The 5,044-nt window shown below is 41.1% G+C and overlaps 1 non-coding gene across 1 annotated transcript; it reads right to left on the minus strand.

The window, feature by feature from the left end:
• Positions 1–344: 344 nt before the first annotated feature.
• On the minus strand, positions 345–452 carry LOC130964531 (small nucleolar RNA R71). The gene has a single exon (XR_009080621.1). It is a non-coding gene; the product is annotated as a small nucleolar RNA R71 (small nucleolar RNA).
• Positions 453–5,044: the final 4,592 nt, after the last annotated feature.

The raw sequence follows: 5,044 nt of genomic DNA on the forward strand, positions 1-5,044 counted from the left end.
TTTACTGCACCTACTCCCGACTTCTATGGGAAAGCATCTATCCCTGCCATTGGAGCAAACAACTTTGAGCTTAAGCCTCAATTAGTTTCTCTAATGCAACAGAATTGCAAGTTCCATGGACTTCCATTGGAAGATCCTCATCTTTTTAGCTGAATTCTTACAAATTGTGACACTGTCAAGACTAATGGGGTTGACCTGAGGTCTACAGACTTATGCTATTCCCTTTTGCTGTAAGAGACAGAGCTAGGATTTGGTTGGACTCACAACCTAAAGAAAGCCTGAACTCTTGGGAAAAGCTAATTAATGCCTTCTTGGCAAAGTTATTTCCACCTCAAAAATTGAGTAAGCTTAGAGTGGAAGTCCAAACCTTCAGACAGAAGGAAGGTGAATCCTTCTATGAAGCTTGGGAAAGATACAAACAATTGATCAGAAAGTATCCTTCTGACATGCTTTCTGAATGGAGCATCATATGTATCTTCTATGATGGTCTGTCTGAACTGTCCAAGATGTCATTGGATAGCTCTGCTGGAGGATCTCTTCATCTGTACACTGAACTGAAATGGAATGTGAACGAATGGAACGAGAAGAAAAGGAGTTCTGAGATTGATACTCTGAATGCCATATTGGCTCAGAACAAAATATTGACTCAGCAAGTCAATATGATTTCTCAAAGTCTGTCTGGAATGCAAGCTGCACCAGGCAGTACTAAGGATGCTTCATCTGAAGAAGAAGCTTATGATCTTGAGAACCCTTCAATGGAAGAGGTGAATTACATAGGGGAACCCTATGGAAACACCTATAATCCTTCATGGAGAAATCATCCAAATCTCTCATGGAAGGATCAACAGAGACCTCAACAAGGTTTCAACAACAATAATGGTGGAAGAAACAGGTTTAGAATTGACAAGCCTTTTCCATCATCTTCTCAGCAACAGACAGAGAATTCTATGCAGAGCCACTCTGACTTAGCAACCATGGTCTCTGATCTAATCAAAACCACTCAAAGTTTCATGATTGAAACAAGGTCCTCCATAAGAAATTTGGAGGCACAAGTGGGACAGCTGAGTAAGAAAGTTACTGAACTCCCTCCTAGTACTCTTCTAGGCAATACAGAAGAGAATCCAAAAGGAGAATGCAAGGCCATTAACATGACCCACATGACCGAACTTGGAGAGGAGGATGAGGCAGTGATCGCCACTGAGGAAGACCTCAATGGACGTCCACTAGCCTCCAATGAGTTTTCTAATGAGGAACCATGGAAATCTGAGGCTCATAATGAGACCCTAGAGATTCCATTGGATTTACTTCTGCCATTCATGAGCTCTGATGAGTATTCTTCCTCTGAAGAGGATAAAGATGTCACTGAAGAGCAAGTTGCCAAGTACCTTGGAGCAATCATGAAGCTAAATGACAAGTTATTTGGTAATGAGACTTGGGAGGATGAACCCCCTTTGCTCACCAAAGAACTGGATGACTTGTCTAGGCAGAAATTACCTCAAAAGAGACAGGACCGTGGGAAGTTCTCAATGACCTTTAAGAAGGCTCTGTGTGACTTAGGGTCAAGTATAAACCTCATGCCTCTCTTTGTAATGGAGAAGCTAGGGATCTTTGAGGTACAAGCTGCAAGAATCTCACTAGAAATGGCAGATAATTCAAGAAAACAAGCTTCTGGACTTGTAGAGGATGTTCTGGTAAAGATTGAAGACCATTACATCCCTGCTGATTTCATAGTCCTAGAGACTGGGAAGTGCATGGATGAATCCATCATCCTTGGCAGACCCTTCCTAGCCATAACAAAGGTTGTGATTGATGTTGACAGAGGAGAATTGATCATTCAAGTGAATGAAGAATCCTTTGTGTTTAAGGCTCAAGGATATCCCTCTGTTACCATGGAGAGGAAGCATGAAAAGCTTCTCTCAAAACAGAGTCAAACAGAGTCCCCACAGTCAAACTCTAAGTTTGGTGTTGGGAGGCCACAACCAACTTCTAAGTTTGGTGTTGAACCCCCACATTCAAACTCTAAGTTTGGTGTTGGGAGGTTCCAACATTGCTCTGAGTATCTGTGAGGTTCCATGAGAGCCCACTGTCAAGTTACTGACATTAAAGAAGTGCTTGTTGGGAGGCAACCCAATGTTATATTTATCTATTTTCCTTTGTTATATTATGTTTTCTGTAGGTTGATGATCATGGAAAGTCACAAAATCAATTGAAAAAGCAAAAGCAGAATGAAAAATAGAAAGAAAAATAGCACACCCTGGAGGAAAGCCTTGCTGGCGTTTAAACGCCAGTAAGGGCAACAAATAGGCGTTTAACGCCCAGTCTGACACCATTTTGGGCGTTTAACGCCAGAAAGAGGCACCAGACTGGCGTTAAACACCAGGAAAGGGCAAGAAGCTGGCATTAAACGCCAGAAATGGGCACCAGCCCAGCGTTTAACGCCAGAATTGGCAAAAAGAGCATTTTTGCTCGCCACTTAGTGCAGGGATGAATTTTCCTTGACACCTCAGGATCTGTGGACCCCACAGGATCCCCACCTACCACACCACTCTCTCTCTTCTTTACCCATTCACCAATCACCTCAACACCTCTTCCCCAAAAACCCCTCACCTATTAAATCCCACTATTCTCTTCACCACTCACATCCATCCTTCATAAAACCCCACCTACCTCACCATTTAAATTCAAACCACTTTCCCTCCCAAACCCACCCATACATGACCGAACCCTACCCATCTCTCCACCCCTATATAAACCCATCTTCACTCCTTCATTTTCACACAACCTAAACACTACTTCTCCCCCTTAGCCGAACCACAAAGCTTCCTTCATCTCCTCCATTTCTTCTTCTTCTACTATCTTCTTTCTTTTTTTACTCGAGGACGAGCAAACCTTCTAAGTTGGTGTGGTAAAAGCATTGCTTTTTGTTTTTCCATAACCATTTATGGCACCTAAGGCCGGAGAAACCTCTAGAAAGAGGAAAGGGAAGGAAAAAGCTTTCATCTCCGAGTCATGGTTGATGGAGAGATTCATCTCAAGGGTGCATCAAGACCACTTCTATGAAGTTGTGGCCATGAAGAAGGTGATCCCCGAGGTCCCTTTCAAACTCAAAAAGAGTGAATATCTGGAGATCCGACATGAGATCCGAAGAAGAGGTTGGGAAGTTCTTACCAACCCCATTCAAAAGTCGGAATCTTAATGGTTCAAGAGTTCTATGCCAATGCATGGATCACCAAGAACCATGATCAAAGTGTGAACTCGGACCCAAAGAATTGGCTTACAATGGTTCGGGGGAAATGCTTAGATTTTAGTCTGGAAAATATAAGGTTGGCATTCAACTTGCCCATGATGCAAGGAGATGAACACCCTTACACTAGAAGGGTCAACTTTGATCAAAGGTTGGACCAAGTCCTCATGGACATTTGTGAAGAAGGCGCTCAATGGAAGAGAGATTCAAGAGGGAAGCCGGTCCAACTGAGAAGGCATGACCTCAAGCCCATGGCTGGGGGATGGTTGGAGTTTATCCAACGCTCAATCATTCCCACTAGCAACCGGTCCGAAGTTACTATAGACCGAGCTATCATGATTCATAGCATCATGATTGGAGAGGAGGTAGAAGTTCATGAGGTTATAGCCCAAGAACTTTATAAGGTGGCGGACAAGTCCTCTACCTTGGCAAGGTTAGCCTTTCCTCATCTCATTTGTCACCTCTGTTATTCAGTTGGAATTGACATAGAGGGAGACATCCTCATTGATGAGGACAAGCCCATCACTAAGAAAAGGATGGAGCAAACAAGAGATCCCACTCATCATGAAATCCCTGAGATACCTCAAGGGATGCACTTTCCTCCACAAAACTATTAGGAGCAAATCAACACCTCCCTAGGAGAATTGAGTTCCAACATGGGACAACTAAGGGTGGAGCACCAAGAACATTCCATCCTCCTTCATGAAATTAGAGAAGATCAAAGAATCATGAGAGATGAGCAACAAAGGCAAGGAAGAGACATTGAGGAGCTCAAGCACTCCATAAGATCTTCAAGAGGAAGAACAAGCCGCCATCACTAAGGTGGACCCGTTCTTTAATTTTCTTGTTCTTTATTTTCCTGTTTTTTGAATTTTCATGCTTATGTTTATCTATGTTTGTGTCTTATGATCATTAGTGTCTTAGTGTCTATGCCTTAAAGTTATGAATGTCCTATGAATCCATCACCTTTCTTAAATGAAAAATGTTCTTAATTGAAAAAGAGAAGAATTGCATGAATTTTGAATTTTATAACAGATTAATTATTTTGATGTGGTGGCAATATTTTGGTTTCTGAATGTATGCTTGAACAGTGCATATGTCTTTTGAATTTGTTGTTCATGAATGATTGGCTCTTGAAAGAATGATGAAAAAGGAGACATGTTACAGAGGATCTGAAAAATCATAAAAATGATTCTTGAAGCAAGAAAAAGCAGTGAATACAAAAAAAACGAAAAAAAAGGGAAAAAGAAAAAGAAAAAAATAAAGTCGTAATCCAAGGCAAAAAGAGTGTGCTCAAGAACCCTGGACACCTCTAATTGGGGACTCTAGCAAAGCTAAGTCACAATCTGAAAAGGTTCACCCAATTATGTGTCTGTGGCATGTATGTATCCGGTGGTAATACTGGAAGACAGAGTGCTTTGGGCCACGGCCAAGACTCATAAAGTAGCTGTGTTCAAGAATCATCATACTTAACTAGGAGAATCAATAACACTATCTGGATTCTGAGTTCCTATAGAAGCCAATCATTCTGAATTTCAAAGGATAGAGTGAGATGCCAATACTATTCAGAGGCAAAAAGTTAAAAGCCCTGCTCATCTAATTAATACTGATCTTCATAGATGTTTTTGAAATTTATTGCATATTCTCTTCTTTTTATCTTATTTGATTTCCAGTTGCTTGGGGACAAGCAACAATTTAAGTTTGGTGTTGTGATGAGCAGATAATTTATACGCTTTTTGGCATTGTTTTTAGTATGTTTTTAGTTTCTTTTAGTTAGTTTTTATTATATTTTTATTAGTT

The sequence above is a fragment of the Arachis stenosperma genome, chromosome 2 (assembly GCF_014773155.1).
Source record: "Arachis stenosperma cultivar V10309 chromosome 2, arast.V10309.gnm1.PFL2, whole genome shotgun sequence".
Taxonomy (NCBI): Eukaryota; Viridiplantae; Streptophyta; class Magnoliopsida; order Fabales; family Fabaceae; genus Arachis; species Arachis stenosperma.